At 39.5% G+C, this 19118-nt stretch overlaps 1 protein-coding gene across 4 annotated transcripts in view; it reads right to left on the bottom strand.

Moving 5' to 3' along the window:
- LOC126073821 (myeloid cell nuclear differentiation antigen-like) overlaps nt 1–19118 on the bottom strand; it is a 92292-nt gene that overhangs the window by 40560 nt on the left and 32614 nt on the right. The gene's annotated exons all lie outside the window — the stretch shown is intronic.

Here is a 19118-nt window from a genome sequence, read left to right as displayed (position 1 = left end):
ATAAAAGGCATCCTTGTCTGGTTCCTGTTCTCAAGGGGAATGCTTTTAGGCTGTCTCCATTTAGAATGATGTTGGCTGTTGGCTTTGTAAAAATGCCCATTATGTTGAGGAATTTTCCTTCTATTCCTATTTTGCTGAGAGTTTTTATCATAAATGGGTGTTGGACTTTGTCAAATGCCTTTTCTGCATCAATTGATAAGATCACGTGGCTCTTTTCTTTTGTTTTATTTATATGATGGATTACATTGATAGTTTTTCTAATGTTGGGCCATCCCTGCATAGCTGGTATGAATCCAACTTGGTCATGGTGAATTATTTTTTTGATATGTTGTTGAATTCTATTGGCTAGAATTTCGTTGAGGATTTTTGGGTCTAAGTTAATGAGGGATATAGGTCTGTAATTTTTTTTTTTCCCCTGTTTTTGGTCTCAGGGTTATGCTGGTTTCGTAGAATGAGTTTGGGAGTATTCCATCCTTTTCTATGCTCTGAGATACCTTTAGTAGTAGTGGTGTTAACTATTCTCTGAAAGTTTGGTAGAACTCTCCAGTGAAGCTGTTCAGGCCAGGGCAAAGCCAGCATCTTTAAATCTCTTTCTCCTCCATGTTCATTTTGTTTTCTTTTTAGCATGTCAAATCTCCGTCTGTCTTTTCCTTATAAAGACACGTGATGGCATTTAGGGCTTACCTAGATAATCCAGGATAATTTCTCCATTTTGAGATTCTTAAATTAATCGCTTTTTTTCAAATAAGGTAACATCCCCAGGTTCTGGGGATTAAGACACAGGTGTATATTTTTGAGTCATTATCAGCCTACCACGGTCCACGTTCCTATGGTTAAGAAACAAAAAAATATTCCCTGGTCTGGGACATGTCCACTGTTCCAGCTTTATCTCCTACTCCCTCTCCCATATTTACCACACTGTCTCTCACTCCAGCCATGTCACCGTTTTCGGTTTAACCTATGGCCCTATAACATCCTTTTCTGCTCCATTTCTTCCTGGGGAACTCCTATTTATTTTTCAAGAGTCAAGACTATGAAGGCTTTATTGAGTCCACAAAATAGATTTACTAATTTTTTTTGTGCATCCTAGATAAAAGTGGCCAAACCTGGCAGGTTTTAGGGGTTGCAGGGCTTGGCAGAGTTGGCAGTGGTGGCCAAAGACAATATGCTATTCAGACATGTTGGGGAGCATATTTGACACTTCCTGAAGACTGATGTATTCAGGAGGCATTGGAGTGGACTGAGATCTTACCTTTAGGGTAGGAATAAAAGCTAGAAACAGCAATCTCCAATTTCTCTGTGATCTCAGATAAACCTCAGGCTACACAAATGATGACAACGTAAGTGATGGAGCAAAGATATGAATAAAAGCATACATCAGTCTTCAGGGATTGCGAAATATGCTCCGCAACATGTCTGAATAGCATATTGTCTTTGGCCACCTCTGCCAATTCTGCCAAGCCCTGCAACCCCTAAAACCTGCCAGGTTTGGCCACTTTTTATCTAGCACCCCGCAGATGCTCTGTAGGCCAACACTATACTATAAGCAGTTTGGACCAGAAGGGGAGAAAATGCCACTTCTTTCATTGGGAGATTCATACTTTGTCCCTGAGTGCTTCAAATGGTTTGCAATCAGCTGCTAACCTGAAGGTTGTTGGTTCAAACACACCAACTGGTTCTGCAAAAATAAGACCTAGAGATCTGCTTTCATAAAGATTCTAGCCAAGAAAACCTTATGGACCAGTTCTACTCTGAAACACATGGGATCGCCATGAGTTCACATTGACCCTTCGTCAATGGGTTTGTTTTAGTTTTTTATACTTTTTTACAGGAGTTCCAAAATTTCACTGTTTGGGAAACGGTATCTTAGAGCATCCATCAAGAAAATAGTTTTTCTTCAGTGTCTGACGTTTAATTCCATTCATAAATGAGTTACATTTGAACCTTTGATTTATTTTGTGAATTGAGGAAATGGCAAAAGCAATGAAAAGTCAATGAGTCTTATCGATATGAAAACAAAATTAAAAAAAAAATACTTGAAAATGTTGACTGAGACAAATTGAAGTTCACTGAGAATTCTGTTCAACAGACGCTGCAGAACATGCCAACTTTTTTTTCCCACAAATAAAGTGTTACTAAAACACAGTCGTGTCCATCTATTTACATATTGGTTATGGCTCTCTGTGTTCATACTACAAAGACAGAGTTGAGTAGTTCCAACAGAAACTGAATAGCCTATGGATCCTAAAATGTTTACTCTCTTGCCTTTTATGGAAACAGTTTGCAAACCACTGCTCTAGTGTATAAGGTGTTGGTAGATAGAGCCCAAATTGGGAGGAACTTTAAATATTATTTGAATGAATTTGAACTTTATCTCCTGGGAACTGGTATAACTTTGATGAATGGAAATGGGGAACCTAAGATTGAGAAGGGGAGAGTGCTAACATGTTGCTGGGATGGCAGCCAGTGTCACAAAACAATACATGTACGAACTGTTCAATGAGAAACCAATCTGCCCTGCAAATCTTCACCTAAAGCACAACAAAAAAGAAAAAAAAATAAGCCAGGTGTTTACATTTAAAAAAAGATAAACACATTATCCTTATAAAAAATAACTTTCTGATGAATATTTAATTCATCAAGTTGATAAAATTTTCCCATTCAGGCGTAAGTGCCTCATGACCATAGACAGTGAGCCATAGTCTGGATACCTGAAAAATGTCTACAGGTCTTAAAGATCAGTAAGTAGTTCAGGTATATCTCAGGGCCTACAGATCAAAGGAGCCCTGGTGATGTGGTGGTTAAGATCTTGGCTGCTAACCAGAAGGTCAGCAGTTCGAATACATCAGCCACTCCTTGGAAACTCTATGGGGCAGTTCTACTCTGTCCTATGGGGTTGCTATGAGTCAGATTTGACTCGATGGCAATGGGTTTGTTTTTATAGGTCAAAGAGAGAGAGAGAGGAAAAAAAGTTTTAGGTTTGGAGGGTTCCCAGAGTGACTATTTGGCAGAGACAGTTTTCTGAGGAGGAAAGTCTTGCACATTCCAAGTGTCCATGGTACAAAGGCTAGAAGACAACTGATATGTGATGCCTTAGAGCCATTTTGACTGAATGTTTCAATAAATTAACTGACTTGAATTTTGCTTGTGTGATTTCTTATACTCTGTTGCAATTTTTTTTAAAGCCAAAGGAGAAAAAAAAAAGTTAAAATAAAAAAAATCACCAAAACAAACCATTTGGTTAGCGACATATACGTAACTTTTAGACCCGATCAGATGATGGCTTCTAACAGCTAACTCCTTGAACAGCTAGCTGATTTGTTATCAGATACAGACAGAAAGGTCTTGTGAAAAAATTCACCCATACCACATCCTCTGTTTGTGTTCCTTTTTTTACTGAACTTCTGTGTTTTTTTTTTGTACGTTAGATGAAGATTTACAGAACAAATCAGCTTCTCATCAAACAGCCAGGATACAAACTGTTCTACAACATCGATTAACAACCCCACGACATTTCAACACTCTCCCCTCTCGAGTTTGTGCTCCCCATTACCAGCTTTCCTGCTCCCTCCTGCCTTCTAGTCCTTGCCCCTGGGCTGACATGCCTCTTTAGTCTCATTTTGTTTTATGGGCCTGTCTAATCTTTGTATGAAGTGTGAACCTCAGGAGTGACTTCATTACTAAGCTGAAACAGTGTCTGGGGGTGACACTCTCGGGATTTCTCTGGTCCTTGTCAGGTCAGTAAGTTTGGTCTTTTTTTGTGAGCAAAGATTTTGTTCTATGTTTTTCTCCAGCCCTGTCCAGAACCCTCTATTGTGATTCCTTTTGGAGCAGTCAGTGGTGGTAGCCGGGTACCATCTGGTTGTACCAGGCTCAGCCTGGAGGAGGCCGTGGTAGTTGTGGTCCATTAGTCCTTTGAACTAATCTTTCCTTGTGTCTTTAGTTTCTTCATTCTCCCTTGCTCTTAAATGGGTGAGACCAGTGAAGTATTTTAAACGCCGCTCAAAGGCTTTTAAGACCTCAGAAGCTACTCACCAAAGTAGAATGTAGAACATGTTCTGAATAAAATAAGAAAATGCCAACATTTAGGAACATAATCGTTGTCTAGAACAGAAGTGGATATCCTTGAAAATTCTAATGATTAGTGCAGTTTAAATTTGTAATATGAATATGAATGCAAACTAAATTTTTTATTGTGTTTCTTTAGGCTAAAAAAAAAAAATCCCATAAAGGTCACTTCATAGACTTTTCTTGACTATGGTGATGAGCTGAACGGTGGCCCCAAAGACATGAAGGCCTAAGACCTAGAACCTGTAAATATGACCTTACATGATTAAGTTTTTGTAGATGTGATTAAATTAAGAATCTTGAGGTTAAAAAGATTACCCTGGATTATCCAGGTAGACCCCAAATTCCAACCTTTTTCAGCAGTTGTTTGACGAGTACTTGTATGACCCATTTCTAGTTAATGGTGCCGAAATAGAGAGGCTTGCGTAGGGAAATAAAAAAATATAAAAAACATTTTTTTTCCCTCTGGTAATAAAAAAAATGTCCAGGACGAAATGCCTGTTTGTTTTTGTTTTCTGACTATGTTTGTTTATGTTTTCATTTGGAGTGAGGGGAGGTAGAGCTGGGTTGAGGATGGTAAGAGGAATGTTTCATGGAAGACATCATTGAACCAATGATTTAACTGTCTTGTCCCAATTACAGAATCTTGTTACAAATTTCTTATATCTTAAGTCATTTTGTTTAACGTTTTATGCTACCTGAAGCCAGAAACATTCCTCTCTTAAAATACTCCAGCGATCATCCATCACTCATAGGATGAAGTCCAAATTCTTTTTCTTGATCCTCAAGGACCTTCTGCAACCTTATTTCCTGTCAGTCCCTGCCTCTTACCTTACTGTTCCAGAAATATCTGACAGTTTCAGGTCCCCCTACTTCCAATCCCTCCTCACACAGCATATTGTTTCATGACTTAATACATTTGTTCATTATCTTCTCACGTTCTGAAATGCTATTCCCACGTTTCTCACTTTGCTGTCCGCTATATTTCCTTCAAATGGTCATGCCCGGGCTTCATCTTCATGGGGAAACTTTTGTTGCCCAACACAGAAAGGGCAAATGCTCGCCTTTGGGCATTTCTGTAACACCTTATGTATTCCTATGTCCTAGCATGTGTCATATTATATTGACATTTTCTGTTTGCTTCTCTGTGTTCCCACCCTGTGTTGAAAGAATCTTGAGGGGGGGATAATGTATTATTTCTCCTCTTTGTGTCACCAACTGTCTGATATATACTAAGATGATCAATAAATACTGGTTAAACTAAACACAGTCGGACACACACAAAATCCAACCTAGCTCAAAATTGAAACCATTAACAGTTAAATTTGCTTTTTTGTGTATGTAATAACTTTTAGTAACTTGAAACTAAAAGAAATACAGTCATTTATTTCAAAGTTTTCATCCCATACTTCTTTTTTATCCTGTAATTCTTTTAATTTCTACTAATAAAAATGTATGTGTTATGGTATTTAAAAGTAACTGAAGGTGTCTTTGGAGCCCTGGTGGCACACTGGTTAACAGCTTAGCTGCGAACCAAAAGGTCAGTGATTCGAATCCACTAGCCACTCCTTGCAATCTCTATGGGACAGTTTTGCTGTGTCCTGTAGGCTTTCCATGAGTCAGAATCGACTCAATAGCAACAGCTTTGGATTTTTGGAAGGTGTCTTTGTAATAACACAAACAAGAAGATCAAAGCTTGCATACTAACCGGTGGGTATGAACTGTGGTGATCAAATGTGATTACGCTGTGATGAGGACTTTAGTAATCTGAGCTCTCCTAACAGAGAAGAAGACAGGAACTGGATATTAATTGAACTTCTGCTCTGGGCCAGTCTTTGATCAGGACCCTCCCAATAACTCAGTAAGGCTGACATGCATTACTTAAAACGCCATATATCTTCACCTGGGTTCTCTTTGGGACATCTTTGGAAGAGCATTGTGGTCTGGTGGCCCCTTGTCAGAAGAGGAGTTCAGCTCTTCAATGAGTACTGAGCCTGGGTCAGTTTCAGAAGTGTTCCTAACCATTTTTAAGGATCTTGGTCTGTGAGTAGCTACAAGGCTGCTGAAGGGGAACTGTGACCCTATAGAGCTAAAGCTCGTTTGTGATTTTAGCCCTTTGTTGAACTCAACAAACTGATACTCTTATGTGTAAGGAATCAACTTTAGGTATTAGACATGTAATTATTGTGCAGATAATCATAGCCATCAACAAGGTTAAATTGTATTCCTGTAGCACCTACTACTTGCCAGCATAAATTATCTTACTTGATTCTCCCAACAAACTTACAAGCAGGTATTATCAATATTTCCAGCTTTGCAAATGATGCAAGCGTGGGGAGGGTAGAGTCGCTAGCTAAATTGCACTAAATTTTTTAACTGCTAGTTTGTGGAATTGATTTCAAGCCCCAAGTTTTCTGGCTTCATTTTCTATGACAATACTGTTATGATCATCATTGAAAATTGCACTTGTAGTCCTGAAAGTGGTGGCATGAATATACAGACAAGCAGAACTGTGCAGACAAGCAGATCAGAACAGCATTTTTTTTTTTCATTTAAAGGAAATCATAGTTTTTTTTTTCCTAAAAATGAGATGATAGTTTTAAAATATTCTGAAAGAGGGAGCAAGAAAGTTAAGTCCCTTCTTTGTTTGGACTCAAATGTCATGTCCCCCTCTTTTTTTTCCCCCTTTCTCTTTTGGTTTGTTTCTTGGGACATGTTATTTCTTTTACTCTTATGTCCCCTAGTCTTAGTTATCTAATGCTGCTGTAACAGAAATAGCCTCAACGGGAGGCTTTAACAAACGGAAATTTATTTTCTCACTGTTTAGGAGGCTAGAGATCCAAATTCAGGGTGCCTGCTCCAGGAGAAGACTTTCTTTCTCTGTCAGCTTGGAGGAAGGTATTTATCTCTTCTAAACTTCTGCTCTTTAGTGATCTCCATGGGGCTTGGCATCTCTCTTGACCCATTTCTGCTCTGCTGGCTTGTTTAGCCTCTTTTATATCTCAAAAGAGATTGGTTCAAGATAAACACAACACTAATCCTGCCTCATTAACATAACAAAGACAACACATTACCAAATAGGGTTATAACTACAGGCATACAGGTTAGGATTAATAACACGTATTTTGGGGGGACATAATTCAATTCATAACAACCCTCCTTCTCCCTCACAATCAAAAATAGTTTTTTGTTTATTTGTTTTTTAAAGGAGAAGTCAGGCCTACTAATTTCTTGGTTCTCAATGTTGCTACCATGTGTATCAGAAAAAAATCACACCATTTATCATAGTACATAAAATTACAGTTCAAAAAAGTGATAGAATTCATCACTTCTAATCTCATTTTATGTATTAAAAAAAAAATTAGGGAGGTGGAGCCAAGATGGCGGAATAGACAGATGCTTCCCTCAAGCCCTCTTTACAACAAAGACCCAAAAAAACAAGTGAAACGAGTATATTTGTGACAAGCTGGGGGCCCTGATCATCAAGGGCAAGCTTAGACAACAAACTGAGGGGCAGGGGAAGGAAGAGACCGTTCAGAAGTGGAGAGGAGTTATCCGACCTGAATCGTGGGGAGCCCTCAGGCACCATTCCCGGAGCAAACAAAGCAAGATTAAAAAAAAAAAAAAAAAGCCTAACATCCCAATGGTGATGTTATTATATAAAAGAAGACAACATTAAAATAATAAAGAGGGACTAAGAAATGTAACCATACACCTTCCATATAGAGAGAAAGATACAGTGATACAAAGAAATAAAAGTTATAAATTTAGAAAAACAAGGGTAAATAATAAGGTAACCACAAAGGAGACAAATTATCCTACTCGTCAAAATAAAATACAAGGGAAAAATACAGACTCAACAGAAACAAAATCATTGACAACAAATATGAGGAAAGGGCAATATATAAAGAAAATCTACTGAGCACATAAAATCAAGTGGGAAAAAGAAGCTGTCAACACACAAAAAAGACATCAAAATGATAGCACTAAATTCATACCTATCCATAATTACCCTGAATGTAAATGGACTAAATGCACCAATAAAGAGACAGAGAGTGGCAGAATGGATTAACAAACAAGATCCTTCTATATGCTGCCTACAAGAGACACACCTTAGACTTAGAGACACAAATAAACTACAACTCAAAGGCTGGAAAAAAATATATCAAGCAAACAACAATCAAAAAAGAGCAGGAGTGGCCATATGAATTTCTGACAAAATAGACTAAAGTTAAACCCATCATAAACAATAAAGAAGGACACTTATATAATGATTAGAGGGACAATACACTAAGAAGATATAACCGTATTAAATATTTATGCACCCAATGACAGGGCTGCAGGATACATAAAACAAACTCTCTCAGTGTTGAAAAGTGAGATAGACAGCTCCACAATAATAGTAGGAGACTTCAACACACCACTTTTGGTGAAGGACAGGACATCCAGAAAGAAGCTCAATAAAGACACGGAAGATCTAAATGCCACAATCAACCAACTTGACCTAATAGACATATGCAGAACACTCCACCCAACAGCAACCAACTATACTTTCTTTTCTAATGCACATGGAACATTCTCTAGAATAGACCACATATTAGGTCATAAAGCAAGCCTTAGCAGAATCCAAAACACGGAAATATTACAAAGCATCTTCTCTGATCATAAGGCCATAAAAGTGGAAATCAGTAACAGTAAAAGCAGGGAAAAGAAATCAAACACTTGGAAACTGAACAATACCCTGCTCAAAAAAGACTGGAAATAGAAGACGTTAAGGATGGGATAAAGAAATTCATAGAATCCAATGAGAATGAAAACACTTCCTATCAGAACCTTTGGGACACAGCAAGAGCGGTGCTCAGAGGCCAATTTATATCAATAAAAGCACACATCCAAAAAGAAGAAAGGGCCAAAATCAAAGAACTATCCCTACAACTTGAACAAATAGAAAGAACTGAACTAAATGAAATAGAAAACAGAAAAAAAATTGAAAGAATTAACAAGACCAAAAGCTGCTTTTTTGAAAAAATCAACAAAATTGATTAACCATCGGCCAAACTGACAGAAGAAAAACAGGAGAGGAAGCAAATAACCCAAATAAGAAATGAAATGGGCGATATTACAACAGACCCAACTGAAATTAAAAGAATCATATCAGATTACTATGAAAAACTATACCCAAACAAATTTGAAAACCTAGAAGAAATGGATGAATTCCTAGAAACACACTACCTACCTAAACTACTACGAATAGAGGTAGAACAACTAAATAGACCCATAACAAAAGAAGAGATTGAAAAGGTAATCAAAAAACTCCCAACAAAAAAAGCCCTGGTCCGGACGGCTTCACTGCAGATTTCTACCAAACTTTCAGAGAAGAGTTAACACCACTACTACTAAAGGTATTTCAGAACAAATTCATTCTATGAAGCCACCATATTGCTTATACGAAAACCAGGTAAAGACACCACAAGAAAAGAAAATTATAGACCTATATCCCTCATGAATATAGATGCAAAAATCCTCAACAAAATTCTAGCCAATAGAATTCAACAACATATCAAAAAAATAATTCACCATGACCAAGTGGGATTCATACCAGGTATGCAGGGATGGTTCAACATTAGAAAACAATTAATCTAATCCACCAAATAAATAAAACAAAAGACAAGAATCACATGATTTTATCAATTGATGCAGAAAGGCTTTTGACAAAGTTCAACACTCATTCATGATAAAAACTCTCAGCAAAATAGGAATACAAGGGAAATTTCTCAACATAATAAACGGCATTTATACAAAGCCAATAGCCAACATTACCAATAAATGGAGAGAGCCTGGAAACATTCCCATTGAGAACAGGAACCAGACAAGGATGCCCTTTATCACCACTCTTATTCAACATTGTACCAGAAGTCCTAGCCAGGGCAATTAGGCTAGATAAAGAAATAAAGGACATCCAGATTGGCAAAGAAGAAGTCAAAGTATCTCTATTTGCAGATGACATGATCTTACACACAGAAAACTCTAAGGAATGCTCCAGAAAACTACTGAAACTAATAGAAGAGTTCAGCAGAGTATCGGGATTCAAGATAAACATACAAAAATCAGTTGGACTCCTCTACACCAACAAAAAGAACATCGAAGAGGAAATCACCAAGTCAATGCCATTTACAGTAGCCCACAAGAAGATAAAATACTTAGGAACAAATCTTACCAGAGATGTAAAAGACTTATACAAAGAAAACTACAGTACACTTCTGCAAGAAACCAAAAGAGACTTACATAAGTGGAAGAACATACCTTGCTCATGGACAGGAACACTTAACATTATAAAAATGTCTATTCTACCAAAAGCCATCTGTACATTTAATGCAATTCCAATCTAAATCCCAAAGACATTATTTAATGAGATGGAGAAACAAATCACCAATTTCGTACGGAAGGGAAAGAGGCCCCGGATAAATAAGGCATTACTGAAAAAGAAGAACAAAGTGGGAGGCCTTAACTTTACCTGATTTTAGAACCTTTTGTACCGCCACAGTAGTCAAAACAGCCTGATACTGGTACAACAATAGATACATAGACCAATGGAACAGAATTGAGAATCCAGACATAAATCCATCCACATATGAGCAGTTAATATTTGACAAAGGCCCCAAAACAGTTAAATGGGGAAAAGACAGTCTTTTTAACAAAGGGTGCTGGCATAACTGGGTATCCATCTGCTAAAAAATGAAACAAGACCCATACCTTACTCCATGCACAAAAACTAACTCAAAATGGATCAAAGACCTAAATATAAAATCTAAAACGATAAAGATCATGGAAGAAAAAATAGAGACAACGTTAGGAGTCCTAATACATGGCATAAACAGTATACAAAACATTATGAAGAATGTAGAACAAAAACTAGATAACTGGGAGCTCCTAAAAATCAAACACTTATGCTCACCCAAAGACTTCACCAAAAGAGTAAAAAGAGTACCTACAGACTGGGAAAAAGTTTTTAGCTATGACATTTCTGATCAGTGCCTGATCTCTAAAATCTACATAATACTGCAAGAACTCAACTGCAAAAAGACAAATAACCCAATTAAAAAATGGGCAAAAGATATGAATAGACACTTCAATAAAGAAGACATTCAGGTAGGTAACAGATATATGAGGAAATGTTCACGATCATTATCCATTAGAGAAATGCAGATCAAACTACAATGAGATTTCATCTCACTCCAACAAGGCTGGCATTAATCCAAAAAACACAAAATAATAAATGTTGGAGAGGCTGTGGAGGGATTGGAACACTTCTACACTGCTGGTGGGAATGTCAAATGGTACAACAACTTTGGAAATCGATTTGGTGCTTCCTTAAAAAGCTAGAAATAGAGCTACCATAGGATCCAGCAATCCCACTCCTCAGAATATATCCTAGAGAAATAGGAGCCTTTACACAAACAGATATATGCACACCCATGTTCACTGCAGCACTGTTTACAACAGCAAAAAGACGGAAGCAACCAAGGTGCCCATAAATGGATAAATAAACTATGGTATATTCTTTTTTTTTTTTATAGTCACACAATAGAATACTACGCATCGAAAAAGAACCATGATGAATCTGTAAAACTTTTCATAACATGGAGGAACTTGGAAGGCATTATGCTGAGTGAAATTAGTCAGTTGCAAAAGGACAAATATTGTATAAGACCACTATTATAAGAACTTGAGAAATAGTTTAAACTGAGAAGAAAACATTCTTTTGTGGTTATGAGGGGGGGGAGGGCGGGAGGGTGGGAGAGGGGTATTCACTAATTAGATAGTAGATAAGAACTACTTTAGGTGAAGGGAAAGACAGCACGCAGTACAGGGGAGGTCAGCACAATTGGACTAAACCAAAAGCAAAGAAGTTTCCTGAATAAACTGAATGCTTTGAAAGCCAGCGTAGCAGGGGCAGGGGTCTGGGGACCATGGTTTCAGGGGACATCTAAGTCAATTGGCATAATAAAATCTATTAAGAAAACATTCTGCATCCCACTTTGAAGAGTGGTGTCTGGGGTCTTAAACGCTAGCAAGCAGCCATCTAAGATGCATCAATTGGTCTCAACCCACCTGGATCAAAGGAGAATGAAGAACACCAAGGACACAAGGTGATTACGAGCCCAAGAGACAGAAAGGGCCACAAGAACCAGCGACTACATCATCCTGAGACCAGAACTAGATGGTGCCCGGGTAAAACTGATGACAGTCCTGACAGGGAACACAACAGAGAACCCCTGAGGGAGAGGGAGAGCAGTGGGATGCAGACCCCAAATTCTCATAAGACCAGACTTAATGGTCTGACGGAGACTGGAAGGACCCCGGTGGTCATGGCCCCCAGACCTTCTGTTGCCCCAGGAGAGGAACTGTTCCCGAAGCCAACTCTTCAGACATAGATTGGACTGGACAATGGGTTGGAGAGGGATGCTGGTGAGAAGTGAGCTTCTTGGATCAGGTGGACACTTGAGATTATGTTGGCGTCTCCTGCCTGGAGGGGAGATGAGAGGGTGGAGGGGGTTAGAAGCTGGCGAAAAGGATACGAAAAGAAAGAATGGAGGGAGAGAGCACGCTGTCTCATTGGGGGAGGGTAACTGGGAGTGTGTAGCAAGGTGTATATGGGTTTTTGTGTGAGAGACTGACTTGATTTGTAAACTTTCACTTAAAGCACAATAAAAATTATTAAAAAAAAAAGAAAGAAATTAGGTTAGGGAAGGTGCATAACCTGCTTTGAGTTGGAGCTAGTTAGTGGCGGAGCCAAGATCAAAGCTCAGTCCTCCTGTCTCCCATTCCCCACCTCCACAGTGCCCGCTAATGAATGCAGGAAGTGGTTGTACTTCCATATGGTTCAAGTGAAGCTGGGGGCCAGTCTCCTCATCAGGCCTGGGGGGGTTTTCCTAAATGGGCTGTATCCTAGAGCTGCTTCTTTGACATCCTGTTCTGTGGTCCAGGGTTCCCAATTAGCATTAATTGAGGGAGCCCAGAGGAGAAACCTGGGGCCTCCCCAAAGCTTCCTGTTCCAGGATGCACGTTGGGTGAGTCACTGCAGAGAAAATGCTGATAATTACCGAAGTGGAGGCTGTGCTTCCCCAGCTCAATTAAGCAGCTTGTTTGCCTTCTCATTAGCAAACTTGTTTGCACTTTACACTGTTCCCCTGAGTTGCTCAGAAGAAAAGTTTTACAGGATTCCCTTAGCTGGATAAGTCTGGCTCTCATGCTTTCCTCTGGGACATCCAGTAACGCGAGTCCTACCTAACTGGCTACGTGTGGCTGTGTTAGTTCAGCAATGGAACCATAGCTTCTCTGCTTAACCAGAGGGATGTGAAAGTTGAATCCCAGACTGGCTAAGCCTATGCAAGTTACCATATCTTCCTGAAGTCAGACTGAGAAGGAGGGGTATTTAGACTTGTTTTGGACACACTGCACAAACATCGCTAGGCTCATGTCATGCTCTCTAGCTTCTGAGTAAAAGTTCCCCCGGTTTCTGCTCTCTTCTCCCCTCCACACACAACTCCTACTGACCCATACATTGACACAGCTCTTTAATGTTCACAAAGCATACACATATTTCAGCAGTGTCTCCCTTTGAGGCAAGGCAGGAGAGGGTACATATTACTATTCCCTATTTTTCCAAAGGAGGAGCCCTGGTGGCACAATGGTTAAGAGCTCAGCTGCTAACTGAAAGGTGGGTGGATTGAACCTACCAGCAGCTCTACAGGAGAAAGATGTAGCAGTCTCTTCCATTAAGATCACAGACTTGGAAACCTTATGGGGCAATTTTACTCTGTCCCAGAGAGTCAATATGAGTTGAACTAGGTGGCATTTTTTTCTTTTTTTCCAATAGAAGCCTGAGGCTGAAGTATCTTACTCAGAACAAGAGCAGGACTTCATTGCACCAAAGTGTCGTGTGCCTACTGCACGGGAAGGGGGATTTCTAGCCCTGTCCACCCTTTCTCTATTAAGTTATGCCATCATCTAGCACTCATTTCCTAAACCTCAGTCCATATGCCTCAATCCGTATGGCTCTAGTCTTGTTGACCTTTTTGATGGGGACATTAGATTGTGTTTCCTGCTCAGAATGCACTCATGCCTATGTCCAGCACAATAGTCAGATCTGAAACCATGGGTGTTATTTCCTCCTTCACATGAGTCCAGCAATTGTTGCATAGGCCCAGCAATTAGCAGACCCAGCTCCCTTGCAATATCAAAGACAACACCCTAGAAATCATCTGACCCCCTAATTTCAAGTTTAAAAAAAAAAGCAGCATTGGAAGTAAATATATATAAAGGAGATAAGTACAAAGTAGAAAATGGATTAAGAAGTAGAAATGGGGACCTAAAGCTCTGGCCACTCCCTGTGCCCTTTCTTCTCAACCAGCTCCCCCACCACTTTCTTCTGCTGAGATGATCTAGCTCAACCCTCTGACTTTCAGATGAGTGAATCAAGGGATCAGGAGGTGTCATGGATTGAACCGTGTCCCCCCCAAAATATATGTCAATTTGGTTAGGCCATGATTCCCAGTATTGTGTGGTTGCCCTCCATTTTGTGATTGTAATTTTATGCTGAGAGGATTAGAGTGGGATTGTAACACCACCCTCACTCAGGTTACCTCCCTGATCCAAGGTAAAGGGAGGTTCCCTGGAGTGTGGCCTGCACCACCTTTTATCTCTGAATAGATAAAAGGAAAGGGAAACAAGCAGAGAGTTGAGGACCTCATAGCACCAAGAAAGCAGCACCAGGAGCAGAGTGCATCCTTTGGACATGGGATTCCTGTGCCTGAGAAGCTCCTCGACCAGGGGAAGAATGAGGACAAGGAACTTCCTCCAGAGCCGACAAAGAGAGAAAGCCTTCCACTGGAGCTGACACCCTGAATTTGGCCACGTAACCTACTAGACTGTGAGAGAATACATTTCTCTTTGTTAAAGCCATCGACTTTGTTATGGCAGCACTAGATGACTAAGACAGGAGGTGACATGACCTGCCCAAGGATGCACAGCGTATCAGTGGCTAAGACAGGTGGAACTTGCCAGAGACAAGGTCACTGTATGTATCTTGAATGTTCTTTATGAAATTATTTTTCCAATTCCTATATAATTGCTCAAATATCAATTTTTGCTTTTTATTTTTATGTTTTATGCCGGTAACTGTCAGCTGCTTTTACATGCACATACACATACATACACACACACATATAGTTTTTAATTTAATTTAATTTTTATACCTTCTAAGAAAGGAAACCCTGGTGGCGTAGTGGTTAAATGCTACGGCTACTAACCAAAGGGACTGCAGTTCAAATCCACCAGGTGCTCCTTGGAAACTCTGTGGGGGCAGTTCCACTCTGTCCTATAAGGTTGCTATGAGTTGGAATCGACTCGATGGCACTGGGTTTGGTTTTTCTTTTTTTGTTTGTTTTTTAAGAGAGGATCATCCCAATTTTTAGATAATAAAAATGTAAGTAAGAAGTATTACTGGATTTGTAAGAAGAAAGATCCACTCCAGCTAGGTGGGTGAACTTGGCAAGACTTCCTCAGCCTCATTCTCTTTGCAAAGTGAGAGACTGGGGGTAGATGAATGCTCACATTCCTTCCAGCTTGGGAGTTTTGATTCTATGACTGCAACACTTCTTAAAGAAAGCAGTACCTGAACTAGGCCCGGTGTTTAGGGTCCGAATCTCCAAAACAGTGAGGAGAAAAGTGTTGGTCCAAATCCCTGTTTTGCCATATTTTGCCATGTAATTCTGAAGTAACTTTTATATGACATCAGTTTTCTCGTATTTGAAAAGATTATAATGACCACTACCCAGTCTTATAAGGATTAAAGAAAAGAAAACAAGCAAAGTGCCTAACACTGTTCTCAACCCTTAGAAGTTACTCAATAAGTAATACATATACCTATTGCTGTCATGTTGATTCCAATTCATGGCGACCTCATTTATTACAGAGTATGACTGCTCCACAGGGTTTTTTGGCTATAATCTTTATCGAAGAAGATCGCCAATCCTTTCCTCTGCAAAACTTCTAGGTGGGTTCCAACTGCCAAACTTTAGGTTAGCAGTCAAGCGCAAATCATTTGTGCCACCCAGGGACCGTCTTCAATAAATAATAAAAATCCTTACTATTCCAGAGACAGTGCAGTGTAGTGGTTAGAAAACTTACTTTGAAGCCTGTCTGCCCGGCTCTGCCACATTAGCTCTACCACTTACTTGCTGTATGACCTTGAACAATTCACTTAACCTCTTTCTGCCTCAGTTTCTTCAGCTGTTAAATGGGGACAATAATAGAACCTTCTTCAGAGAATTATTGTGAGGGTTAGATTATTTTATACATCTAAAACATGCAGGACAGTAAACAATATGTATGAGTTCATTAATATTACTGAAAAATTTTCCACATAAATTTCTGCAGTAGGAATTTCTTTTCTTTTTGAACACACCTAGTTTTACACGTAGCTCATATTTTTTTCCACAGGTAGGGTCAGTAAAATTGGTAAAACTCCAAATCAAGCATCTCCTTTGGACCTAGGTGTCCAAAGTCACCCTCCCGCATTCTGCGTATTTCTCCCTTTTTTTATGAAATTGATACTCTCCTCTAGTGCACAGCTTTTGGTTCTCTATCCTTTTGTTATTCTTTCTGCTCTTCTGCATTGTGGTTCCCTCCATCTGCCTTGATTGACGGGCGGTCCTTGAGGCAACAGAATACTACTTGACCAATGAAGTCCCTGGTGGCAGCCCCAAAGAATTGCTGACGATTGCTTGGGTCACATTAATCAGCACTGTGGGGTCTATATTGTGTGGTGGGTTTGGGGCACTTACAACCCGGTCGTGGAGCTATAAATAGTTCTCTAAGAACTCCAGATAGCATGCATCTTGCTATTGATTTCTAAGCCAGTAGTTAGTATTCATTCATTTATGAATGAATGAATGAATAAATGAATGAAGAACCTCTAAGGTTCTAAACAGGGTAAGAGATTAAATGCCCCTCCTATAATGTCACCAGGAAGCCATCTCCTTTTTAATGTCAATTCATTGCTCCAGACTCCCCACCCCCTTTACTTCACAAACTTTTACTCTGTACAACTTTCCAAAGTCATTCCTGTCAGATCATCCTCAGTGCAAAAAAAAAAAAAACCAAGCTTCCAGCAAATACAGCTAACAGGTGTGCTGAACTACTGATCTCCCTGTCTCTGACCCTTTGAGTGGTCCCAGAAAGCCTGAGGGGAGCAGAGCCCCCAGACTGGTTGCCCTTGGCAGCCAGCAGCCTTTCTGCTCAGATCAGTGTGGCATACAAATATTATCACTTTTATGTGCTATGATATGAAAAAGAAATGGGAAGAAATGTGTCAGTGTGACACTTCGGGGTAAACCTTTGAGGCCCAGGTTTTGGCTCCTTCTATGTTAAATCAGGTTTATCACTCTAGATGGAAAAAAAATATATTCATATATTCGGACTACTCACTTTGCTGAAGCACCAAGGGTAACATTCTAGCATCCAGGATTTTCATACCGTTTATCATCCAAAACAAGCCTGAACATTTTAAAGAATGAAATAGGGCACTCACAATAATTATTCTGGACAAAAGACATCAGCCAGAACTCTCCTGAGCAAACCAGGACATAAAAATGAAAATTTTTGTTTCATTAAATAATACCTGTTTTAGCCAATTTGGCTCTGACTCATGATGACCTTACGTGTGTTAGAGTAGAACTCTGGTTTTTCAATGGCTCTTTTTCACAAGCAGATTTCCAGGCCTTTCTTCCAAGATGCCTTTGGTTGGATTTGAACCTCTAACTTTATGGTTTGCAGCTAATGCCTTCGTTGTTGAAAAATCAAAATATTCCTAAAAAGGTACATGTAGAAGAGTGTTTCTCCACCTCCCAGCCCCATCTGCCTCTTATTTCCCCTTGCCAGCCCCTACTCCCCACCTCTGCCATAGGAAACAACTTTTGTTACTATTTCCTGTAACCCTGTAGGAGCTCTGCTGACATAGAGGTTAAGCGCTCACCTGCTAACCAAGAAGTCCACACTTTGGATCTACCAGTCGCTCCTTGGAAACTCTATGGGGCAGTTCTAACCTGAATATAGGGTTGCCGCGACTCGACGGCAATGGGTATAACTCTGCAGTGTTTCTTTATGCAAAAATAAACACATATGAACATTCTTATGTACCGTCTGGATATTTTTACATATCGCTGCAGAAGTTGCCTCCTCATTTTGGTAAACGGCCTCATGGTGTGCCATTGTGTGTTTAATTATCCAGTCCCCTATTGAAGGGCTCTTGCGTTGCTTTCAGTATTTTGCTATTACAAACAGAGCTACAATGAATAACTTTGTGTACATGTCATTTCACATATGTGTGCACACATATCTGCAAGATGAATTTCTAGAAGTGGGATTGCTGGGTCATAGTACAAATTAAATGTGTAATTTGCATAAATATTGGTACATTTTCCTCCAAATATACTATTTTGTACTAGCAATGTATGAAAACATCTGTTTCTTTGCAGCCTCCCCAGCAATGTGTGTTTTTAAACATCTAGATCTTTGTCAGCCTGAAAGGTGAGAAAACCATCTCTGTGTTGTTTAAAGTTATATGTATTTTATTATGAGTTAGGCTGAATATCTTTTCATATATTTAACTGTTCTGGTGGCACAGTGGTTAAGAACTTGGCTGCTAACTAAGAGGTCAACAGTTCGAACCCAGCAGCTGCTCCTTGGAAACCCTATGGGGCAGATCTACTTTGTCCTATAGGGTCGCTGTAAGTCAAAATAGACTTGATGGCAATGGTTTTTTTTTTTTTTTTTTTTTGGTTTGGTGGTGCAAATGGTTTGCGATTGGCCACAAACCTAAAGGTTAGCAGTTCAAATTTTCCCAGTGGCACCAAAGAAGAAACGACTAGAATATTCTGTTAAGATTACCGCCAAGAAAACCGTATAGGGCAGTTCTGCTCTGTAATATATGAAAATATTCTCATGAGTGGGAATCGACCAAATGGCAAAAGGTTTTCGTTTTTGGT

Source organism: Elephas maximus, chromosome 3 (genome assembly GCF_024166365.1).
Source record: "Elephas maximus indicus isolate mEleMax1 chromosome 3, mEleMax1 primary haplotype, whole genome shotgun sequence".
Taxonomy (NCBI): domain Eukaryota; kingdom Metazoa; phylum Chordata; class Mammalia; order Proboscidea; family Elephantidae; genus Elephas; species Elephas maximus.
Note: the sequence above shows the minus strand (reverse complement) of the source record. Positions and strands in the feature narration are given on the sequence as shown.